Source organism: Cibotium barometz, chromosome 12 (assembly GCF_041138505.1).
Source record: "Cibotium barometz isolate CiBa-2024 chromosome 12, ASM4113850v1, whole genome shotgun sequence".
NCBI lineage: Eukaryota > Viridiplantae > Streptophyta > Polypodiopsida > Cyatheales > Cibotiaceae > Cibotium > Cibotium barometz.
In genome coordinates this window covers 28,955,180-28,981,714 of record NC_141057.1, presented here as the reverse complement: position 1 = coordinate 28,981,714, position 26,535 = coordinate 28,955,180, and the positions used below count along the sequence as shown (strand labels likewise).

Sequence of the window (26,535 nt, the reverse complement as noted above, 5' to 3'; positions counted from 1 at the left end):
CCGCTGAGACCAGCGAGTCAACAACGAGATCTAGTGATAGATTACAATAACATTGGTCTATTATACAATATCTTCCTCGACATACAAATGGGTGTCCTCGGCACTGCGAGCCCGTGCATCGCCTGGTGAGAACCCTCTAGGATCCTCCTTAGGTGTCCTGGCTTTTCACTCAGGGACCGCTTCGTCGGCCCTCGTGTACTGGAAACACACCATTTTCACCATACCAAGGCTGGTCAAGACCTCGGCAGGCTTTGCCACGTGAGCTGTCCCTCGAACACTCCCTGCCAGCTATTGCAACTGAACTTCCCTTATATAAACATATATGCCAAATGCTCCCTCTAGTATTCTGACGTAAGACAGTCTTTTAAGAAAACAAGGTTTCTATGCAAGTTTTAAGTTTTCATTTTTGTATAAAAACCATGAATAATCTTAAATCCGTATCTTAATACTTCTAGATCCAGGTCTGAATTCCAAAGAAAATTCCTCAAATTCTGTTAACTTGATCCTCAGATCAAAATCAAGTCTTAACTTAGTTTTAGATTCGGTGGGAGATTTGAGTACATTTTTCCTGAACTGGGCACATCGTCATTAGTTGAGTTTGACGAAGGAATTAGGTCTTGGTCAATAGTCTGAATCTGAGTTTGAGTCTAGAAAGGTTCTTCTTAAACTATCTCTCTCGAAGGAACTATTTCAATTTCTCTTTTTCTAAATTTTGTTCGACGAATATTTGCTTACAGGTTTCTAAAACATGAATTTCTTATGAGAAATAAGATAGTCATTTATCTCGATCTCTGACTTCGATAGTTTTATTGAATTTTTTTCATTACGGTAGCATTTCTTCTCACAGATTATCTACTTTTTCATTTTTCCAATTTTTGTGAAAATTAAATAGAGGATTAAGGAGAACCCTTATTTAATTATAAAGATTATATATGCATCTAATTATGCATAAAATTTGATTCTGATGAAATTCACACTTTTATCATCATAAAAAAATCATTTATGGTGAAAATCACTCTTTTAATCAAAAAATATCTTTTATGCATCCATTTATGCATAAAAATCATTTATGATGAAAATCACACTTTTAATATATAAAAAAATATCTTTTATGCACTCATTTATGCATAAAAACCATTTATGAAAAATATATTTTATGCATACTTCTATGCATGAAAATCAAATATGATAAAAGTAACACTTTTAAAATAAAAAATAATCTTTTATGCATACTTTTATGGATAAAAATCAAATATGATAAAAGTAACACTTTTATAATAAAAATAATCTTTTATGCATACTTCTATGCATGAAAATCAAATATGATAAAAGTAACACTTTTATAATAAAAAAAATCTTTTATGCATACTTCTATGCATGAAAATCAAATATGATAAAAGTAACACTTTTATAATAAAAAATAATCTTTTATGCATAAAAATTAAATATGATAAAAGTAACACTTTTATAATAAAAAAATAATCTTTTGTGCATACTTTTATGCATAAAAATCAAATATGATAGAAGTAACACTTTTATAATAAAAAAATAATCTTTTATGCATACTTCTATGCATGAAAATCAATTATAATGAAAGTAATACTTTTATAATGATACTAATTTTCTTTTATACAAATAATCAAAATGCATCTTCTATGCATGAAAATGATACTTTAGAATATAGAAACCATAAGGATTACTCTTTTAGAATAATAAAAGATGAAATTTATTTCACTAATTTCTAAAAATTTTGCCATAACCTCCTTTGTATGGCTGACCATTTTTAAATTTTGAAGTCTCTAAAATTAATTAAAAAGTGCACCAAGAGTATTGAAATTATTCTAAAGTAAACATGTTTCTACTTATTTAAGATAAAAATTATAAAAAACTTGACTTTAATCATTAATCATTTACCTAGGATAGAGAATTGGTTGGATTTACTAGAGAAGAGAGGGGAATGCCTTTTGCAATGAGGCATAACATCACTTACAATTTTAGAGAAGACAAAAAGCATAAAATACCATAAAAACCATAAAATAATTAGAAAAGAGAAGATTTATCAACTTACTAATGAATTTTGAGAGCTTTCATCTGGCTTGATGGTTTGAGGGTTCAACTCTTGTTTGAGACAAGAGTGGCCACCAATCTTCTAGACGAAGGAAGGTAAAAACTAATGAATTATCAATACAATTCACTGTTTTTTGGCACTTGGGAGAGATAGGGTAACAATGCAAAACACTATTAAGTTCAAAACACTATTAAGTTTCAACAAAGGGGAAGGCTTCTATTTATAGGAAAAAATGAGCTTCTAACCAAGCCAACTGATTCTAGAATTTTCCAGATCAGTTTGGTCAATTTTTGACCATTTTTAGGTCAGTTTTGCTCACTTTTTTGGATCTAGTTGAAACAGGAGAGAGGAGAGATAAAAATATCCCATTATTTGGGAGTTTAAAACTCATTAAAGCATGTGAAATAGGTGCCTCCTTCATGAGGGAAATTCCCCCATGCAGAGGTGTCAAAAATGCATCATTTCACCTAAATATCTCTCTTTTTTAACCATTAACCTTGTCCTTAGTCCACTCTTCATCTTATGTGAGTATTTCATTAGGACCTCAATGGAAGGCTTCTTGGGCCCTTTTATTTGGTAGGGCAGTTTAAGGAGTCAAACCTTTTCTCTTAAGAAGAAACGTTTTCTAATTAGAAGCTTCAAAACGGTTACTTTATTCGAATTTGAATTTTGGGAGAAAAATGGAATTTAAAATCTAGCGGGCAAAACCATATCATGTAACATATCTATGGAAAGCTCTTGATGCGTAGATCACGGATCTATAATCTCCGCTCAAATCGGAGCTTGTATGTAGAAGTTATGGAGGTCCGAAAATTGTAAAATTGCCTCCCTCCCTTTTTGGGAGGAAAAGTGCACCCTTTGACCACTCTTACACCTCTCTTACAAACCCAACATTTCAGTCCACATGGCAACCCCCCATTTGGCTATTCCTTAATCACCTTGATTAGGCTTGGGTAAATTAAAGGGCCCAAGAATACCCCATTCACTTCCTAATGACTCATTTTTGGGGGCTTTTTCTTTCATTTCTTCATTTATCTCCTCCCTACATTGGGATGAATCTTATTGGTCCATAGGAACCTTAATTTAAAATTTCAAAAAAATCTTCACCCCCAGGATAATGCCTCTTGAACAGATTATACTTAATATCTAATGCACCTTCTGAAAATCTTTTTGAACTTTTGTTTCAGGGAAACTTATTTTAATAAGATGAGATATTTTTCTATCCAAAATATTTAAAAACTGAATTACCACTCTCTAGAAGATTTTCTCTCTCTAGGCCAAAACTGGTAGAAACAAGATCTTTTATATTTCTGAAGAGGGATTTGATTACAGGGGAAGATGCTGGATATCTTGAGAGGCTCGGGAGGAATCTTACATTCTCTCCCACTTGAAAAACACGAGATGTCCTCATCTCGCAAACTGGGGGTAATCCCACAACAGATCGACTTCATTCTCCCAGGTTGCATCTTCAAAATGATAGAACTTCCATTTTACCAATAATTCTCTGAGAATTCTATTTCTGAGAATCTTTTCTCGAACATCAAGAATTTCTTCAGGTTGGAGTTCCATTTGTCCTTGGGTTGAAGAGGTTAGGATTTCACCATCAAGCACATGATTTGGGCTTGGCACATATTTCTTTAGAAGGCTTACATGAAATAGATTATGAACTTTGAGATGAGGAGGTAGAAGAAGCTCGTAGGCTAAGTCACCTACTTTCTTTGTTATCAGATATGGCCTATAATATCTGGGGGATAACTTCTTGTATTTACCAAGAGATAAAGAACTTCTTTTGGGCCGTACTCGAATAAAGACCATATCTGCTTCTTTGAATTCTCTGTCTGTCCTCTTCTTATCTGCATACTGCTTCTGTCGATCCTAGGTAGCTTTTATATCTTTACGAATTGCCTGCATTTGCTGCTCCATGTCGTCAAGCATTTGTCTGGACATCTCGACCCTAATGAATGGGTTGGACCAAGTTAATGGAGGTAACTTCAACTAGATCCAAAAAGTAAGCTAAACTGACCTAAAAATGTGACCAAACTGATCTGGAAAACTCTAAAATCAGTTTTCTTGGTTAGAGGCTCACTTTTTCCTATAAATGAAGCCTCCCCCTTTGTAAATGGTTAATAGTGTTTTATGCACTGTTACTCTACTCCTCCCCAAAGCCAAAAATAGTGAATCTATTAAGGATCCTAGAGGGTGCTGACCATACGGTGCTCGGGCTCTAGGTCGCGAAAGATACCCCCACGTACGTTGGGGAAGATATTGGAACAAGGAGTAAGAGTTGTTTTCTGAATTCGGGTATGGCTCTAGTTGATTGACCTTGTTGGTCCTCAACGGATGAGTCCATCTTTTATATGGATCTGTTGGTTGATCTTACTGATCTTCAACGGAGATTACTTTTTTGATATGTGAATATATTACCGGTTACTATGAGCTAGGAACTATCGAAAAGGCCCGTGAATGGACAGGTGGTGAGCGTTCTGGTTGCCAATGATGGCATAGGTACACCGATGAAGGAATGATTGGAAATAAGGATTCAACCAGAGATTTTGAGGATTATGATCAGTGACACAATGGTTTCATTAAAAGATTGTTTTTAGAAGATGCTGATTCTGTGAAAAAGGCAATTTCATATTGGGTGTGTAAGTGGTGTGACTAGTTTTAAGTTTGCATGAATATCCGGCTAGGGGGCCTGGGGACTCTTTTCCCTAGTACCTCAGACAAAACCTAACCAAATTCTTAATTGGATCCCATCACTACTATAGTGATTGGCTAATCCACGGGACAGGCTGGACTGATGGATCCTTAACACTAGTTCTGTAATTGGACACTAAAGTGTCCTGAGGACACTAAAGGTAATTTGTACATAACTTTTAGAAGGGACATAGTTTGATCATGAAACTTGGCTTGATGGAAAGCCCATGATGTAAACTAAATCTTGGAATCATCAAACGATAATTATTGGATAAATTTTTGACGCGCTAATATTGAAATGATGTTTTTTATACAGGTGGAGCATGAATTTTTCTCCTTCCATATGCAAGCTAATAATGTAAAACTTGAGGTGCACCCATGTTATATAGGGTAAATACTACTTTGTTTTGAATTTTTCAAAACTTTAGAGCCACTTTTTGGGCCTCTTCTCATACATGGCCTTTTGCGCAACCTGTTTTTAATACGTAAAATGTCTAATTATGAGCCTAATTTTGATTTTCATCAAAGGGGAAAGCTGTGTAAGTGCATTATTTGTTGTAACTATAGGTGTAGACTACTTGTGCAAGCATAGTTATGATTAGTTTTTGAAAGAAGATGATCAAATTTTGTATTTTTGTTTTTTACATTTTTTTAGAACTAGGCGATAAGAACCTACTTAAGTGGAGGCTAAGTTAGTGTCATACACATCAAATTATGGCTTATTTATCTCATCTCAAGCATGAAAACCAATAATCAACATTCTCATTGATAGGGCTACAATTTTTTTTAGTGGCGTGATTGAGTTTTGATAATACGCGTTACTTTTGCTGATTTTATACAACTTTTTTGGAAAAAATTCTAGGAAAGGAAAATGATTTTTTTGGTGAACTTCTACCTCCTTGGACTGATGTATGCTATCAAAATATCTTGGGAAAAATGCTATTGATATCATTGGATTTTTTTTTGAGAGAATGATGCTTGCATATTTGGAAAAACCCTGAAAAATCCTAAAAAATGTTCATTTTCAAGACATATGCTACTTTGTTGCTTATGTACTTCCAAATAAAAAGGCATTTTATATGTTTAGCATTTTTTACATAAGCATAGGGTTATGTTCTACATGCCCAATGAAGCATTTTGGTTTTTAAAGCCTACATTAGGAGTTTGATTTTTTTTCGCAACCCCCAAAAAAGGACACTGAAGTGTCCTGTTTTGGTACCAAACTAGTGTTAAATTGAGACTCAATTCTATTATGGTACGATAGATGAAGTAAATCCTGAATAAAAATTGTTCTAAAAAATCAACGGCTGTGCCTCTCAATGAGGAAAAAAGCGTTGGTCTCTATGATCTAAGTGAAATGTTTTCCTTGATTTGACTTTGATACTACGGGTTCGGAAAAAGGTGAGATCAGTTCAGTTAGTTAAGGCTTTTGACTACGTTAGAGAAAAATTTTATCTTGGAGGAATCGCCCGTGCTTTCCAGGCAAGGGAAGTTTTTTCGGGTTCGGTTTTGGAATAACCGATAGATTAGTCTCTTGTCCAGATATCTATGGACGAGGTCGCGAGTGCGGGACCCTACCCCGCACAAGAAGTGCTACTTCCACTACTAGCACCCCTAAATTCGTTACGCGGTGGGTACAGGGATCTTACAAATAGATTAGGAAAGTTTAGTGTGTAAACTTGCCCCATGGGACTTCTTGCAAAGATGTTGCTATAAACATGCTAAGGTCAAATAGAGGATGGAGATATAATCAAAATACCAAGCCTTTTGGGGCACTATTTAAGGTTGCAAGGATGTGGGGAGGAGCAAGGCTACAAGATTTCTTAACTTCCAATCTTAATACTACTTGACTATCCACAACAAAGCAAGGGTAACAGAGACTTGCCACACAATTTGTACTAGAAAAAGCATACATGGCTATGTTTTTGATGCACTTGCTGAAATTTATTAGGAGGCAAAAAATCATGGGATCATGTCAAAGATTCCCTTCATCTTAGTGGAAGACTGCCATAAAAAAGCAAACAAGGTAACCACAATAAACTTAATCCAATGAAAAGTATTTTGTTATTTCAAATTGGAAAATAACTTATCATCATCTCCTTGGTCTCATACATTTTGTTTTAGGTGGAACCCAACAAAGGATGACGCACTAGTGGCATATAAATCAAATAATCATGAGTGTTACTCCTCTCACACAGGCTTTATGAAGGACCATCCCTCTCTTATCATCATAAGAGACCTCTCTATCTTTTTTCTATCTTACACCCACTACCAATAATTTACTTCTACTCAAGTTCAAGGTCAAGAAGATGTAGAACATGCATAGCCTCAAGAATCCTCGATTTCAAAAAGCGATAATTTATTCTTTAAGATAGGACAGCACCCTTTTTTTTAATCATCATTGGATATTTTGGAACAAACAAGTCATATCATGAGACTAAAGTTGGAAACATGGTGTAGCCTTCTCTCTATGTATCACGTTTTTTGGTGTTGATGTTTTATTTTTATACTTTAATGGTTTTGATTTTTATTGAGCTCTCTTTGTTTTGAGTGTCTCATCAACACAAATGACATGCCTAACAAAAGTAATATTTTACATACCCAAACTTCAAGCACAACATTACCACCTTCTTCTCTCTTCAGACTGGTGGCATCCTTGTCTCAGCTAAATGTCTTTTTTTCTTCTTTCTCCTAACTAACGATCACTTGCTGCTTGCCTTGCATTCTTCAGCTGCTGAAAGCTGCACACTCAATGATGCTGGCTTCATCTTTCTTTAAAAAAAAAACCTTCAGGACTGTGCGCTAAGCCTTAGAAAAAGAAGGCGATGAAGCTGTCTGTTTTTTTTGTTGAAATTGTAAAGCTGAGCCTTCTTTATTGCATTGGGGTGAACCTCCGAAGGAAGGCGATGAGCTTATGATGATCTACTGAAGCCATGTCTGACTGGCTCCAATCTTAGAAGACACTTTAGATCCTCCAATGGCACCAACCAAATACTCAAGCTCCTTCTGCAAAAGGAAGCCTTTTGTATGCCATCATGTGTATCATTGGCTATGGAAATGCCAATGCCAAGCTTTTACTCTTCTTTCTGATCAATAGGTCAAGATCCCAACTCCTACAAAGAGCTTGAAAAGGAAAGATAGGATCATCATCAAAACTGGTCAAAAAAAAGCTACTGCAAGAAACTAGCGAAGGCGAGCATTCCCTGCTTGTTGCAATCCAAAAGCCAAGGGTCCCTTCGGAAAAATGGCTATGGTGCTCAAGTTTACCTTGGAACAAGCTAGAGAATTTTCCCTTTTTTTTGGTCAATATGGGACAGATGATGATATTGTCTTGTTCAAGTATGGAGAGAGAAGTCTGTTGCTGCATTGCAGTCTCTAGGATTCAACAATCTCACCTTCCAGACCTATAGAGCTCAAGGAAATTTGTGCCTTTTTCAAGAAAAATCTCCAGCTACAAGATTAGACCTTAAGTGGCTACTGCTTCCCAACTTTGATGGCCTTGCCTCTAATTTTCTATCTTTTCCAAAGCTGTTATCAATTGTTATATGCAGGCAGGAACTCTGAGCACTAGTTGCACTAGAGACTTGGGTTTAAATCTCAACAGGGTTGTAATTTAGCAGCTACAAATGTTAGGGTTTAGCTTTCTTTAAGTGTTTTCCTTTGGTTGGTATTTCTTGACAGGTTTCTTATACTAAAATGATTTCTTTGCAAAGATAGATGCACTCATTTATTAGCATAGATCATTGCTATAAAGATAGATACACTTAACAATCGCACTATTATGCAATTGCAGCTTTCTCTCTGGGGGGGTTCACTATATTTAAATCCTCTATATCACGTGCATTCAAGGCCTATTTAAAAAGTTCCTTATTTTTGTGAATTTTTTAGTGAATATAATGTATCCTTTCCTATTCAAATCTATAAAATTTTTTAAAATACAATAAATAAATCTCCTCTGTAAATATATTTCTGTAAGTTTTAAATATTTAAAATGTCCTTCTGTTGAACCCACGTGATACTTACATATTTATATGAGTGACCCCCTGAGCTTTTTTTTTTGAAAATGATGCACAAGATATCAAACTTCACCCAAATCGATCACTAATCACATTGATTAGTATAGATCATTGCTGTAAACTCTTTCTTGGTCAAGATATTATCATGATCTCTTCAAACCACCAAGTGATGCAATAATCTTGCATTACTTCCAATAAGATTCAATAATCTTCCTTAGTTGCATTGAATTAGGCAAGAACACATTACTCGCATTAAACTTTGTAACATTACATGATTTTCTAACTCTTACAAAGAAATGATCAAGATTAGGAATTTTTTCAATAAAGAACCACTCACTACTCAAGTTTGCACCAAGGTTTTTTATTTTGCACAATAATATTTGTAAAATTTGAAATTATGCACCAATATTCTTGAAATTTACTTCTGTAGTATAAGCTTTGTATAGAACTACAACAGAAATTCAAACTACACAATAAACTGCTCAAATTTGTAATAGAACTGTATCTGCATTGAAATCTACATAGAATCTTCAATCTAAATTGAAATCTATACAGAATCTTCAATCAGCACTAAATATCATCACAATAACCTTCAACATCCTCCATAATTTCCAAGGTTTTTGAGAACTAGGCAAATATAGAAGGAAACTAAGATTTATGACTAGATTTGATGAAAGGAAGAACAACTCAAGAGGATTTAACAAGAAAATTCCAAGTAAATTACTCTAAAAATAGATAGAAATGTTGATCCAAAAATAAATAGAATCAAGATTATCTTAAATATTAAATCACATGAAGTATTTTTTAAATCTTCTCTCAAGAAATGTAATTGACTAGATAATATTCCATTCATATTTCCTTAGGAAGCACTTCAGTGTATTGATTATGATCTTGAGGGCGTGCCTTCATGGAATGTCATATCTTCTGACAAATCAAAGAAGGAGTTTCATAGAGGAGGGGGGGTTTCTAAAAGGAATAATCTCCATGTATGGAATTACTGTAGGGAAACAAATAGGCCTATGTCATTGCATGCTAAGACTTTATTAGTGAAATTTGATTAAGGAAGAAATACAATCATTTATTATTAGTTGGAATACTATGCTAGTCAAATTGAAAACATGGAGATACTTCCTTAGATTTATAGAACTTAGGTAGCTCTTGTTGATCATCACCGTTGTATTATTTTTCTTGTACAAGAGGGCCCTATGTAGTTTAATGCATTACAAGTCACTATTTTGGAATACCAAACTTTATAAACTTGCTAAGTCAGGTATAGAAGTTCCATATCGCTACACAGAATGCAACTGTTAACAAGATTTATGTTCAAGGTGTATTCTTGTGTAATATGGTGGTTGCAACTTTTGGTCAGAATGTGGAAAATGAACATTTACTGTTTAGGAACGACAAACATTTTTTGTCAACATTCGATAGTGTACAAAATTTTGGATGTGATTGATCCATCAAAGTTAAAATAATAAAATCAAGAGCAAAGTTGGGCCTTAATAAGGTATAAGGAGTGCCTAGTTTTTAACAGGAGGGGATCTATCTCCCTAAGAGAGCACCTAAAGTTTGAGGAGGGTATCTAACTTTTAAGAGAAAGGAATCTAAATTTTAAGAGGACGGGATCTAAATTTTAAGAGCAAGGGATCTTTGTCTCTAAGATGGCATTTAGAATTTGAGACTGAACACATACAAATAGCTCTTATAGTAGGGGCCTTAATAAGGTATAAGGAGTGCCTAGTTTTTAATAGGAGGGGATCTATCTCCCTAAGAGCACCTAAAATTTGAGGAGGGTATCTAACTTTTAAGAGGAGGGAATCTAAATTTTAAGAGGACGGGATGTAAATTTTTTTGAGGAGGGGATCTTTGTCTCTAAGATGTAGAATTTGAGGAGGGGATCTTTGTCTCTAAGATGGCATTTAGAATTTGAGACTCAACACATACAAATAGCTCTTATAGTAGGTTATTGGAGAAATGACAACATCTTCATGAGATAAAATAAAGTGGTCGTCAAACAAGATGGGCATAGAAACTAATAGGTTGTGCTCTGGGGCACAATATAGAAGTAGTTGTATGGTTGCTTTGTCTAGATGTAGCAAATTGTGTTTATATTGATGTATGGAAATTGAGGGATAATTCCTTGCCTTGATATGCTATTTTTATGTTATTGCTTGACCAGACAATTGGTTGATATTTTCTTCATATATGTATTGATGTATGTATAGTTCATTGCCTAGATGATGTACTATTGTTTTTTTATGTTATTTTTGTTAGACTAATGGTTAATCTCTTCTTGAAAAATCTTATTGTTGATGCATCTACTTTCTACGTATTATTTTTCAGTATTGTTTTCATTTACATATGTGCATATTTTTTTGAGTTATCTAAAGGTATATTGAGTCATTCTTTATTCTAATGATTTGCTTTGATTTTGGTGATGCATGCTATATTTCTAATGTGCTAGTGCTTTTATCTATTGGTGTGTTTTCGTGAAACCTATTTGTTGTAAGTGTGCACATTATGTCTATGAAACATATCTATTGTATGTGTACACATTTTTATCTATGAAACCATGGTGTGGAGAGGTGTAATAGAGCAGCAAAAATAAATTTTTATACTGTTATATGACTTCAACAATCACCAAGAATTTTCTATTATATTTACACACATGACTAATATATGACCTATACAATCATCATGAGAGAGAGATGAGAGATCATTCCCTCATCTTAAAGCTAAGTCCAACTTTAAATACCCTTTAGAATCTCAAGTACTTAATAAGATACACCACCGTCATACATCTTTGTTATTTAATAGCTTTTTGAACCACCCAGCTGATTCTTTTGCATACCTTTGAAGGGTGGTGTAATCTACAAAATGTAGACCAAATCGAATAGAATACCCAAATGTCCATTCAAAATCATCGAGAAGAGACCATGAAAAGAAGCCTCTCACATCAACTCCTTCCCTAAGGCAGTAAATAGAAAATCTTGATAAACTTTGTTTTTTTAAAAAAAATATAAGAATAAACCTTGATAATTTATTTTAAAGATAACTTTTTAAAATTATGTATAACTTACTTTATAGCCAATTCAAGGTATGAGAGATGATCATTGTAGAAGTTTATTCTTGTAGGGTCTTTTAATGCTTCATTTAGAGGTAAAGATGCATTATTCTTTTCATCCACACCTATGACCCCACCACACACACACACGAACACACAAACATAGAAAGAAAATATTATAAAATATAAGAAGAATTAAATATCTCAAATAGACCAAGAACAAATTACTAGCATACCATTTTCTGTTATAAATATTGGAGGTATCGTGTTGTAGGTTCTCTTAATGTACTTCAAAAGATCATGAATCCCTCTTGGATAAATATACAGCCAGTCTGATGCAGCCTGCAATAAGTGAAAGTCTTATCACTTTACAAGACATTATTGACTCACAAGCTAACTTTTTAAATAGTTCTTACAAGTTAACATTTTTAAGCAGTTTTTACAAGCTAACATTTTCAAATAGTTCTTACAAGAATTGTTGAGTTTCAAAAGCTTGGCATTTCTAAATTCTTACAAGCTAACAATTTTTAATTCATGGATAAATTTTATTTTAAAAACTATTTCTAATAAATAAATACCTGTGGCCCAATCAAAACTCCATTGCGTTCACCTATTCAATGTTTAAAAGACAATTATAAGAAAAAATGAGAATGCCAACTCAAACATGAAACTTTGATAGTCTCTATACTCTAAAATTTTAAGAGTCACTCTAAGAAACCACTTAAGAGGAAGAAGACAATGCCAAATCAAACATGAATCTTCTATAGTTTCTTGACTCTACAATTTTAAGAGTACCTAAGAAACCCCTTAATATAATCAAAGAAGAGAATGCCGGCTCAAACATGAAAATTTATAATGTTTTTACTCAACAATTTTAGGAGAAACTAAGAAAACCCAATATGAGGAAGAAATCAAGTGGTATCAATTGGATCTTTCTCCTTTTCTTATGCTCGTTACTCTATTATTTTAGTACATGAGAAATTGCTAATTGCTTATGACATGGAGAAGAAATAGCAAAGCAAGCATAATTTTTTGTAAATTATAACCTTGGAAGAACACATTAATTTTTTAATTTAGACTAAAGGTTAATAAATTCCATTGTAGTGTTTAAGATATTTAGCATAAAGACAGTCCGAAGTCGTATGATAAAGATATTAACCTTCATACATAAAGTTATTTTAAAGATATTCTCTCAACCTAAGAAACCTTTTAAAAAAATCATCATAAAGATATTAACCTTGATCATAAATTATTTTGAAAATATTTTCTTAACCTAAGACATCTTAAAAAATTGAGGTTGAAATTCACCCATAAATTTATTATTATTCAACCTCATAGTGTGGTTTATTGATTAATAGGTTCCATGTGCACTAAGACCAAATCCATGTGCCTTATGTTAATATTGAAGTATCTATTCCGCAACCTTAGCCCCCGTACTGTATGATGATCTCAACTTTTCAACTCAGAGATAAAGTTATCTCATGTATTTGGAATAATAAACTATATTCCACAATAAAAACCCTTGTAGAAAAGAATAAACATATTTTTGTCTATGTCCCCAATAAAACGTGAAACTTTGTAAGGTTTCAGTAAAACCAAAAATAAAAAGGTAAGGTCTGATTGGAAAATGTTGAAAAAACATTTTCTCAAATGTCCACCCTCATATTGTCACTATGGGAGATGGATGTGCTCTAATTTAAAAGGCCCCCTATATGAGGAGTAGCTATTGTAGTACAAAACCCAAGAACCACATAGTAACTCCCAGTTTGGACACTTGTTGGTGGCTAAATGTGGCCAACTAGTAAGCAAATGGCTTATGTTGTTGCACTTTGCCAAGTAGAATGCATGATTTGTGTGGGCTATGTGACTGCATTTATGAGTGCAGGACATAAAAAACAAAGGACACACTATTCTCGAGTTGTAGGGCCTAGTGCTAAGTCCCTTATGAGACCTTGTTAAAGTCTAATATTGTCCCTATTGGATGATATTGCTGGAATTGTAGTATGAGGTTATAAGTTAAGCTATAAATTTAGAAGCTATATATGTATAAATGGATGAAATTTAAAACACACAGCCACTTTCAAAACCAATTAACTACAAAAAAACTTTAAGGATTAAAGTTATAAATTTAGAAGTTATATATGTATAAATGGAGGACATTAAAAACACACAACCACTTTGGAGACCACTTAACTTAAGTAATACAAAACAACTTTAAGATCTAAAGGAATTCAAATAGCTTTGATGAGTATTTGAAAAGAAATCAAAGAGAAACTATGCAAGGTTAGAGGATACTAACTTGAAATTTTTTTCGATATATATCAACTACGGTTGAATGGGCTAACAATACATTATGAGCCACAATATACGGTTCTGTCGCTGAATTCCCTTGTGTACAATTTCCAACCCAAGTTGAGCACCTTTGTGGAGGAAAAATTCCACTATTATAGCCATTCAAAATAAAGGTAGTGGGCTCATTGAAGGTTATCCAGTGCTTGACACGATCCCCAAAGTTTTGAAAGCATGTCTCTGCATAGTTTGTAAAATCCTTCCTAAAAGTTTTATACGATGAATCATCCCATTTAGCAATATGAAAGTCTCCTTAAATTTTAAAAATGAAAATTTATGTGAAAGGAGAAAAAGTTCTAGCATGTACTAGAATGAGAGATATCTTACACAATCTTTGGACTAAGTCACCCCCCATAAGCATCCTGAAGTTTTTTTGGCAAATCCCAATGGTATAAAGTCACATAATGTTGAATACCTGATCAAGGTTAAAAGGTTGGCTGATAATTTTTTTTCAACACAAAATCAATCAAATCATATTACCTAATTGTAATAACCTTAAAAATGTTTGTTAGTTTTTAGAATACCTAATCAATTTTAGAAGGTTGGTTTGTATTTTTTATCAATGCAAAATCAATCAAATCCTATTACCTAGTTGATAACCTTGTTAGTTTTTAGAAAACCTTGGGATGCATACACTACCTTTCGCAAGAAGACCATTGATAAGATTGTTATAGTATGCTATTCCAACCTCATTGACTTGACCATTTCCCTCTGTAGGCACACATGAAAACTTACATTTAATAAGATATCAATTCCATTTATTTTTGGACTTGATTCAGATGTAGGGCGTTAAACAAAGAAGCCTCCTAAGGAGTAGACAAAATGTATACATAAAGAGGTCCTTAAGCAAAGGTAATGAATTCTAGAGGAAGTTTTAATGGGACAAAAGTTCTTGTTTAAGCTAAAGAAATTCGAAAGATAAAATGTATATGAACAAATGTATAACAATTACATTAATTCTAACATAAATCATTGTGAATACCTGGATATAAGCATGGCCATGATATTGAGAAGTGATAAACATCCATTCCCATTGCAGACATGAGTAATATATCCTCCTATGAACATGGCATGGCATGACCACACATTAAAATAAAAGAGATTAATTAACACGCTTAACTAAAGCATATTGTACTTTAGAGTGCTTTAATCTCATTAATATTAGAGTATAAAAGCCAAAAGATGTTTGTTTAAGTTAAGAGTGTTGCTTGTAAGTGCAAAATGCTAATATGAACACTTTAGATCCTTGTAGAAGAAGTAATTAGTCCTACAAAGGTAAGTTTTTATAAAACAATGTTTTGTTAACAATGCAAAAATGAGATTTTAGCTTGAAGCTAATCAAGGCTCGAGGTGATAAGAGGGTATAAAAGTTAGAGAAAGAGGGTATAAAAGTAAGGGAAAGAGGGTACAAAAGTAGGGAAAGTGGGTACAAAAGTTAGGGAAAGAGGGTATAAAAGTTAGGGAAAGAGGGTACAAAAGTTAGTCAAGATTTAAGGTGATAAGGGGGTATAAAAGTTAGGGAAATGAATCATGTCTTGAACCCATGTCTCTCTAGCTTTCATGTGGCATGGGCCATGGACGAGCAAGCTCCACCTTATCTAGCAAGAAGAATGCATCCATTTGCATTAAAGCATACACGTGCACACGCATGCATCCGAGGATAACTTTATTTAATAAATACACAATTGTTTGAGGATAACTTTATGAATAAATACATTGTTGCTTGTGTATGTGTGCATGTGCATACATGCACACATAGAGAATCAATAATAGTGTATAAATGCACACATAGACAAATAACTATACATGCACACATAGACAAACAATAATAGTGTATGTGTACATAAAGTTGTCCTTCAATGCACACACGACAAACAATAATAGTGTATGTGTACATAAAGTTGTCCTTCAATGAAAGTAGAAGTAGGGGGATGAGGTAAAGGGAGGATCTCCATTATTTTTTGAGAAGTAAATTAAAGAAATTTTTTTAAAAACGTGTAATAGTAGAATTAAGCTCTCGTCAATTTATTTTTTTAGTTATAACAGCGGAATATATTAAAGAAAAATGAGGTTACAAGAGCCCATGTGGAAGGTCCATGGGGAGACACTAAGACCAAATGCACCCTTCAGAAAGAAAGGGTAAAACTCTGAAGCAGAACAGGAACTGTGCTACATCATAACCTAACCAGTTCGGCCAGCAGCAGTAAATGTAAAAAGGAGTACAACAGTTCAAAGATAAATCCTGATGATCAGCCCCTCTTCAATTCCGGGAGGGAGGATAGTTAAACAAAGAGTGCAGGAGATTGAGGTCACAACTGCAGCATAACAACTCTGATGACCAAGATTGACATACAAGAACTGACGCAAAGACTGAGGAGTGGCCAACCAGCCCCATTTGGAGCTAGCCTGACTTCTATTCAGGCGAGAGACTGGGAAAAACATGAGCAGCAGCTTGGGACCATGGGGGCTTAAGGAACCCCACATAAACTTCCTGAATCCTGGACAAAGTACTAGGAATTCTGAAGCCTTCTTTGACATTCCAGATGAAGCTCTTGTATCATAGTTTCCTTTGTTTGGCCATGCGAGGAGACATGGAATCTCTTCCATTTCCTCCAAGGTAAGTATTGCCACCGGTCCACCTCCATGGGAACACCACTCGGCTGAAGCTGATGGATTAGCTTGAGTACACTGTCAAGAAAAAGATAAAAGTGGTGATTAGTTTTACTTTCATATAGAGCTTCATTACGTTGCTTCCATACATGCCAAAGAAACAGAATTCTGACGGACTGCCACGTTAAAGGGTCAAGTGAGTGGCATTCTCCTAGGAGGACTTCTTTCCAGCTCAAAGGGATTTTCCTAATTTTTTTAAAAGCCTTGTTCAAAACATCCAGGAATTGTTGAGTGTCTGGGCAAGAGAAGAAGAGATGGGGGACAGTTTCAAGCTTGGAATTACAGCGGGGACAAAGGCCGTTACCATGCCCAAACTTCAGGGCCTTTTCAAGGGTCCATGTCACCTTGTGAATGACAAGCCAGGCCAAAATGGCGTGTTTCCTTTCATGGGCGAAGGCCCAAATGAGCTTAAATCGGAAGGCCCATTGATGTTTGTTCCAGGCCAAAGACCATCTCTTATTGAGCTTGAGAATCAGATTTCTAGCTTGAAGAGTGCTTGGTAACTTGCCCAGATTACTGGAGTCGCCCCACCGGATGGCTTTAGAAAAGTTTATACAGTCACAAATCAGCCCCGTGGGAATCGGAACCTTAAGAGCATTACACCTCTGAATGACCAACTCAACTCCGCCACGGGACAAGATGAATTTATTGCAGATTTGATCCCTGTTTAACATTCCAGTTGAGTCACATAAGTCACCCCAAACCTTAATACCAGCTTTGAAACATGAAAGACTGGTCTGGACCTGCTCCTTGGAGATCGGGGACACGAGATGACCAAACCACACTGAGTCAGCTGCATAAGCATATCTACCTCTCTTGGTAAAGGTTTGGAAACAGAAGAGACTTTTGTATTTCATTCAAGACTCCCACATCCTACAGCACAATTTATTGCCTATAGGGGAGAGATCGGCCTTTGAGAACAAAACTTCATTGAGAGAGAAACCCTTCCAAGATCTTTTACCTTTGAGCCAAAATTTATCAATATCCCTTTTGAGTAAGTCAGCCCAGACATCGTTAGACAAGATGGCTCTATGAACCCATTTTGCAGCAAGCTTTTCAGCAAGCAAACCAATGTTGATGATGCCGAGACCCCCTTGATCTTTTTCCAAGCAGCATGTCTGAAAAGCTACTTTGCTGATCCTCTTACTCCCCAGAGATCCCCCCCACAGATAGTTCCCCATGATCGAGTTAAGGGATTGGAGTTGGGTCTCAGAGGGTCTCCAACAGGCCAGGAAGTAAACAACCGAGGGGATAATGAAGTGATTGAGGACAAACGCTCTTGAAGCAACCCCTGTATTGATGTGACTCCATTTCTTGACTTGATTCTTGAGTTTATCAAGGACATAGTCCCACCTTTGTTTGGAAGAGATGTTAAAGCCCATGGGGATTCCAAGAAGCCTGAACACAACACCATCTTGGATATTCTTACAACCAGCGGAGAGAATCGAGGGGGGGGGGGGTACCCCTTCAAAGACTCTGAAGCTGGTCTTGGAGTGGTTAACCTGAGAGCCACTGGCCAGGCAGAAGGTCTCGAGGCAAGACATAAAGTGGGCAGCAGTCTGCACATCGTTCCGGAGCAGCACATTCGTGTCATCAGCAAAAAGCTGAAGACATAAAGGATCGGTCCTGTTGGGGATCTCAATACCCTTGATATTCTTATCAGTAATATCCTTGTTAACAAGCCATCCCAAAGCATCCGCAACAATAGCAAAAAGAAGGGGGGACAGGGGACAGCCTTGTCTTATAGATTTCCTCAGAGGAAAAGCACCAGTGAGGGCTCCATTGACTGCCACCTTGGAAGAAGCATTTCCAAGCAAGGTTTGGACATACTTTATGAATTTCCTATTGAGCCCAATATCTTGCAGGGATTGGAAGAGGAAAGACCAGTCTATTCTATCATAGGATTTATCAAAGTCTATTTTGAGGAAGATGTAGTTCTGACCGGAGTTCTCAGCATGCTCCATACCCTCCCAAAGACTAATGATAGCATCAAGAATATACCTTCCCTTTATAAAGCCCTTTTGCTCCTTGAGGATCCACTCATCCATATAGGGGCTAATTCTGCTAGTCAGAATATGAGCAAAGACTTTGTAGAGGGACGAGAGACATGTTATGGGTCTCCAATTTCCAAGATCTTCTTTCTCATCCTTTTTGTGAATCATCTTGATAACTCCCATATTTGTCCTTTCAGCTAATCCTCCTTTTCTCATGGCTTCCCTCCAGATATCAAGGATGTGAGGTGACAGATCATCTCTGAAAACAAGAAAGAATTCGTTGGGAATCCCATCTTCCCCCGAAGATTTGCCTTTTTTGAGATGAGAGATAGCCTCCTTGACCTCCTTTTCAGAGAAGGGGGAGTCAAGCTTACAGGCCAAAGCGGGGTTAACAACCTTCTTTCTAATGCTGGCAATTTTGGCCCTAGCAGCAGAAACTTCTTGAGAGGGAGGGAGGGCTGTGGAAAACAAGTTAGAAAAGTGCTCCTTAATAACCTGCAAGTTTTCCACATCATCTGTTGTTGCAAGGTGGCCATTGGGCTTCTTGACCATAGGGATGAGATCCCTAACTTTTTTCCTTTTAAGGAGAGCAAACATCTTAGGGTGAGGAGTATCAATTTTCCCCGCCCAAACCTCCCTGAACCACAATCTAGTGGCCTTAGCCGCTAACAACTCTTCGAGTCTGAGCTGGTTCTTAAGCTCAATCAAAGAGTGGTTGACCTCACCATTCTTAGACCGATAAATGTCTTGAATCTGGTTCCTGATTTGAACTCTACGATTCAGGCGGATCGTAGAAACCTGCCTCTTATACTCCTTGCAGATAGAATGAACCTTATTCACCAAACTTTCCCATCCCTTGGATGGGGAAACAAACTGATTGAAAGAATCAACAATGGAGGCTCTGATCATCTGTTGGATGCAAGGGAGACGGAAGAGGGAGGGGTCAAGGTGGGGCCAACCAGCCCTTCCCTTGGCCTGGCCTAGGGAAAGGTTGCAGATCAAAGGGATGTGATCTGAGATGGTTAGAGAGGGGTCCGTAGTGACTTTGGTTTTTAAAAACATATCAATCAAACTCCCCGAGGCATACAATCTGTCCAATCTGGCAGCTCTGTGAGACAGGAGCCTTTTTGATTGTTAGACCAAGAGAAACCAGTTTTAGAAGAAAGATCAGAGAGATCTTTCTCCCCCTTTAACTCATCCCATTTAATCTTTTCAAAACCACTAATGGTACTGCCAAGAAGTCTGCTTCTGTCAACCTGGGCCTCGACCATGTTAAAGTCCCCAATGAGAAAGATGGGACCCACAATCTGAGTGATAGACTGCCAGGTATTGGCTCTCAAGCTAGCCAAGCAGGGGGCATACACCGACACCAAAGTGAAGTTGAAGGGGATGCCCAACCTAACAGCGGTCCAAGAGTGGTTCACATCAGACCAAGCATCTAAAATGGCATGAACCCACTTCATGTGGATGCCAATCGCCGTCCCACCTTTCCCAGAGTGGTGATTGGTAAAAAACCACCTAGAGTTCCTAGAGATTTTTTGAAGGTTCATAAGAAGCTGCTGCCCCCCGCGATTTTGAGCTCTTGAAGACTGATAAGGTCATAATCAAAAGTAGAGTCCCTTAACCACCTATTAATAGCTACATCCCTCTCCGGATTGGTGAGGCCTTTACAATTGAACGAGAGAAGGTTCAGAGAGTTCATTTCTTACTTGTTTTTGAAGGTTTCCCCGCAGATACGGAGGTTCTTAGGACATCTTGGCTTTTTTCCTTTTTCCTCTTCATTTTCGACCCCATAATAAGGGGAGAGAAGTCCTCCTCATCATGTTGTTTCATTGGTGAGAGGGACATCCTCCTCATCAAAGAAGCATCTTCTTTGTCCAGTTGGGTTTTGAAAACTTCATCAACGCGCTGGGTTCTGTCAATGAAATCCTCATCTGATTCCATCGGGGAATCAAGATCTTGGCTTACTAAAACGCGGTCCTTGTTAGGGACTCTTCCCGAGGATGGTTGGTCAGCCCCTATATGGGCTGAGCAGCCAGCCTCTTTGGCCTGCAATTGAACTTCTAGACCGTCTTGAACCTCAGCTAAGAGGGGGGCATACCTGTTGGCTGGGATATGCCAATTAGATTTGTTGTTTTTAGCCTTGGACACATGTTTCCTCTGAGGCAGGACAAAGGCCTCCTCTTTGGCTGGGGTCTTATCATTGGAAGCTGGATGAACGAGATCAGGGCAATCTCTAATGAGATGTCCTTGTTTATTGCAGTTAAAGCATGCGTTCGGGAGGTTCTTGTAGGTCAAAATTTGCTCAAAGATAATCTGTCCTTCTCTGTTTTTTAGGGGAACTTTTTCTTTGAGTGGCTTAGAGGTGTCAACCTCAATGAGCATTTGATGAGCCCATTGAGGATTCACGACTTGAAAAGGTTTTTGACCTAGGACCTTGCCTACGGCACCTCCTATCCTCTTAGCCCAAATGGAAAATTTGGTGGGCATATCTGTAAATTCTACCCAGACCGGAATTTTAGTTGGTTTTGGTCCTTTGGGGTCAAACGATTCATACCATCTGAAAAAGGAAATGGGGGTATTTCTGATAATCCACTGTCCACTATTTATAACAGCAGAGGCGCTCACCTGATCTTCAAAAATGAACATATAATACGCGTTAGGCAGATGTTGTACAGAGGCAACTTTGATTCCCTTTTGTTCCCAATTAGTTCTGATCCAGAACTTCAAGGTGTCTACAGGCGGTCTCGCACCATGGCATAGCCCAATCAGAGCGTGGGAAGACAGATGGTCCTGCCACGCTGCCAATTCGTCATCGTCACATATAACCGCACCATCATTGTCCACATCTACATCACTGGTTTTTTCCTCAAAGGTAGGGTTCTGTGACAGATTTAACATTGGATTATCAACAACAACTTTAGGGGGATAAGGTGGAACGATGTGACCTGGTAGAGGCAGGCGTACAGCCTCTGCGAAAGAAATCGGAGGAGACGGATGTGTCTGACCAGCATGGCTCTGCGCGGGGGGCCGTCGAGAAGGGACCCCCGGGAAACTTCAGAACCGACCAGACCTTCAGGCCCTTTGTGTTGACGAGATACAGGAGCCGATGTCTTGCGTGTAGCGAACGAGCCCTCCACAGGCCTTGAAGGAACCTGATGCAGGACAAGAGACGGAGGAGTAGGAGCTTCACGATTGGAATACGAGGAGGACGCAGACCCAGCAAGGACGACATCTTGCAGGGACATCTTGAACAGAGTTCCCCCCTCTCGGGGGGAGTAGGAGTAGCGCACGGAAGCTCAGCAGAGTGAAGGGCGATGGAAACAGGGTAGAAACGCAGGGAAGATAGCATGTAGCGGGCTATGGCATGGACGACACCTGGTGGTTCTCAACAGGTAGCCGTTGCATGCGAGCTCGCGTTCCTCCTCACAGCTGCTAAAGTTTTGGTTTTCGGTGGTGCTCTCGTCAGTTTAGAAAATGGGACACCTTGTAGCGGTGATATTCATCGTCGGCGACATTCCCGTTGGCGTTGCCGAGTACGTTTCCTGCTCACGCTCATCATACACATGCCGATTAGGTTTCTAAATCATACTCTGACAAAGCATTTACAGGGCTTTAATCGTCACAGACCAACCTTTCACCCGTGAAAATGTGTCCCATATGCTAGGCCCTCGTCCACCTTCGTTTGCTGCGCCTTCATACTGCAGCGGAATAAAAAAGGGAGACGCTTCTCAATGCTAATTAATAAGAGATCTTTGTAATCTCGGCAATTCATTGTTTGTTGCTATTTCTACGCAACCATCGCCAATCTCACGGGAATTAATTCGCAACTAACCTCATTAAGCTGGATTTCATAATGCTTTTTAATGATCCCAATCTGCTTAACCCGCTAGTGCATTTGTTACTTTAAATACAAAATTAGAAATTGAAAACAATGATATAAATGAGAATCGAACCTGATATGCAGAAGATCCAGTGCCAAAAACAAAGTCTTCGGGAAAGTCTGCTCTGCTCAATTGCTGATCGTTAGCAGATGCAAAGGCGATGCTTGTAACCAGAGCAATAATATAACAAATGATGGACGTTAGATTGTAAAACTTGGAAGCCATATTGTCGAAATGAATGCGTGCGTCTATAGGCAAGAAAGACAATGGGCACGCATTTAAATAGAGCGTAGAAGGTAGATTCGGCAGTAGATCTTCAAAGGATTTAATATTAAAGTCCACATGCAAAACTTTCAACGTTGGCCTTGATCATGGTGCCGTATAAACTATTTTCGCATCATCTTCTTGTCGTTGAAAAGCTTAAATTCTCCCTCTTTTTTTCTTATTGGGTATGAACTAACCGACGTGGATTTGGCCCTATGAGTGATGACTTATGGCTAATTTTTTTCTAAAAATGCACGCTTCTTATGTTATGAAAGATCAACTCGGATGATGGAGCAAAAGACTAAGTCATATCATCGGGCTGTAGCTCAGTTGTTAAGGTGTTTCGTTGTCAAAACCCAGGTCATGGGTTCGAACCCTGCTGGCTACCCTGATTGATGCCTTACCCTTGTGTACCGATTGAAGCTTGCCCCTGCTTTGTGGGATAAGGGGGATCCCATGGGTACTAAGCCCGCTTCCTAGCGCCCAACTTTTGAAAAAAAAAAAAGACTAAGTCATCCCTGCTTTATTGACTTTTTTTTTGCCTTATGGTTGAAAAGAAAGGGGAGATATCTGCACATGGCCTTTTTAATATGGAAGGTCTTGCACAAGTATTTGTATTTATGATTACTAAGGTTTCCTTACTGTTTTTAAACCTTTGAAACCGAGTGAGTTGAAATGAAGGGGTTTCTTAATTAAAAATTTTAAGGTAAATTTACATAAATACATTTACAGAAAGAGTTTTAAAAATTAATTTTGAAAAAAACTCATAAGTCCATTAAAAAAGGGGTCCTTTTATTCAATGGTAAGGGATTTTTTAAATACCCTTTGAACGCACGTGATACAGAGGGTTTCTTAGTAGTGCACCCCCTAAGCTGTGTGCTCAATATTGAGCCAATACTTTTCGACATATTCCAAAATCAAACTCAACCCTTTGATTGAGATAAAATCAAACTCAATTTTTTGATTGATTTTCACAAAAATGAAGTGTTTGCTAGAGTTGACTCTTCCCAATAATATTATTTAAGGGCATCTTATGTATTAAATTATGTACACCTAATATCATATGGTGAACTCTTATCTTAGCAAGTTTCAAAGTCTTAATTGAACCATGCTTGTAATGTCACTAGCTCTTTTTATTATAGTTACTTTGTAGGAGATGCCTATCTTATGCATATCCATCCTTTTATCTTCAAATTTGTCACATCTTCTTTGGTGATCATATCTCAAGTCATCTTAAGCATTTGGTAGTGTTCTTATTATTGAGGTTTAGATCTTGGTTAGAAATGTGAGTAGATATGCATCATATTCATCGCGTCTCCTTATGTCCTACATTTTATAGCTAGTCATAGCTCATAAAGTCCCAATCTCAAGGTAAATTCAGGCATGAATTTGTTGGAGATGGAGGCGATAGCACACGAGACACAAGATTGAATCCCCAAAGTGTGTGGAATACACACAATAGATGAGTATATATAGAGGAGATCCTAGGGCTATATATAGAGACATTCTATATATAGCCAACACCCCCGCTCAAAGAAGGGTCTCTAACTGTGGATGAAAAAACCCTTGGGGGCTCAAGGGAAAAACCCACAGCTCTATATACACCTACCGCTATATTAAATTATTTTATAGTTACAAAGTATTATTCAAAGGAGCTACATCACTCACTCCCATATATACAATAGCCATGAAGGCTGCGAAGGAGCTACATCACTCCCATATACACAATATCCATGAAGGAGCTACATCACTCCCATATATACAATAGCCATGAAGGAGCTACATAACTCCCATATATACTTCATCACTCTTATGTGAACAATAGCCATGAAGGCTTTGAAGGAGTCATCGTCATCCATCTTCATGTTGTCTTGATCCATTCATGTAGGTTGGGTGCGAGTCTATCTTCGTGACGATGCCAAATAATATTTTTGTAGTCTCTTCTCTATATTGAAGCTCAACACAAATACAATCCTGATCCATAAACCTTGGAGAAGTTGACTTGGAAGATTGACCTGTCAATAAACACTAAAATAGAAAATGACACTCAGTCTAGTTAGTAAGGATGTCATGGAAATCTAGAATCATATCTTTGCCATGGGAAAAAATCTATGACATAAGATCAAACCTCCAATAATATGAGTCAAGATAATGAGACAACTATAACTTGGATCAAACCTCCAGGATAACATGATATGAAAGTAAACCTCATAAGATGACAGGACGAGAAATCAAACCTCTGACGTCCATAGGTAGGATGACCAGACATAAGATCAAACCTCCAATATATATACATGATGTGTCTCTTGTCTCGTCTCTTTCTCTCTACATTTCAACATCGTATCAGAGCATCTATGAGGGAAGCATCTATGTCTTCTTGTTAAATTCATGATTATAATTTCATGTCTTACAAGATTGTTCTTTGATTATGTGTTGTCTACATGATTTTATAGCTTAACTTATTGTAATTAGAGTTGTTTCTTAATCGCGTCCTTAAAACCAAAACCTATCAAAAAAGTTTGTCAAACGGAGTTGTGAGTCAAAAGTTATGACAGTTCAGGCAAACTGCATCTGTAAAACAGCAAAACAGGTTCTTTGTGTGAGCACACAGGTTTCGTCTTCATCAAGTGTCTTTGTGAGCACACAGGTTTCGTCTTCGTCAAGCGTTTTTAGCAACCCGCCCAAATCTAGCTTCTTCGTCAAGCGTTTTTAGCAAACCGCCAAATCTAGCTTTTTCGTCAAGCGTCTACCAATGAATCTTGCATCCCACGTCTCGGATTTTGCTATTTTTAGCAAAGCGACCAATCTAGCTTTTTCATCCAGCGTCTACCAATGAATCTTGCGTCCCACGTCTCGCTATTTTGAGGACTCTTTTCTTATTGACGTCTCTTATCTCTTGCAGTCGTCCTTGTCTATGGTGTGCAGATTTTGTGATTTTATCTTATACGTCTTCTCACAGATAGATATGGCTATGACTGTTCTCGTCAATGGTTTTCCTTCTGGCCAACGTTCTATTCCTTCTTTTCAAGGCCAAGGGTTTCCCGGTTGGAAAGCAAAGATGCTGTTAATTCTTGAAGGCGATGAGCTCTCAGATGTTGTTATTGGCAATTCTCTATGTCCATCTCAGCCTATTATTCCGAATTCTGACAACGTTCTTATCACGGAAGGCCCTGTTTTTGATGCATGGCGTCTTGCTTATATGGATTGGCAGAGGCGTGATAAAGCAGCTCGTCGGTACATTCTTTCTGCTCTTAATGATTCTCTCATGCTTGATGTGTATGACTTTCCTACTTCCCATGACGTATGGGAGTATCTTATAGCAAATTTTCAGAAAAAGTCTGTTACAGAAACACTTTATTTGAGAGGTTTGCTTTCAAAGTTACAGTATGAAGTTGGTACTGCTATGACGGGACATATTGATTCTTTCAAATCTATTATTAATCAACTTGCTGCTGCGGGTGATCCTATTCCACGAAAGCAACTTATTACAATTCTTCTTGATACAATAAAGGATCCGTCTTATGACAAC

The 26,535-nt window shown here is 37.2% G+C and overlaps 1 pseudogene across 1 annotated transcript; it reads right to left on the bottom strand.

Moving 5' to 3' along the window:
• Window positions 1-11,459: 11,459 nt before the first annotated feature.
• Window positions 11,460-22,970, bottom strand: LOC147633259 (beta-glucosidase 12-like; annotated as a pseudogene). Its single transcript, XR_015267025.1, has 11 exons — window positions 22,815-22,970; window positions 22,493-22,559; window positions 22,345-22,406; window positions 15,177-15,252; window positions 14,834-14,905; window positions 14,522-14,609; window positions 14,145-14,397; window positions 12,424-12,459; window positions 12,082-12,187; window positions 11,862-11,970; window positions 11,460-11,749 (listed from the first exon to the last, which is right to left on the bottom strand). The product of XR_015267025.1 is annotated as a beta-glucosidase 12-like (transcript).
• Between the last annotated feature and the right edge of the window lie 3,565 nt (window positions 22,971-26,535).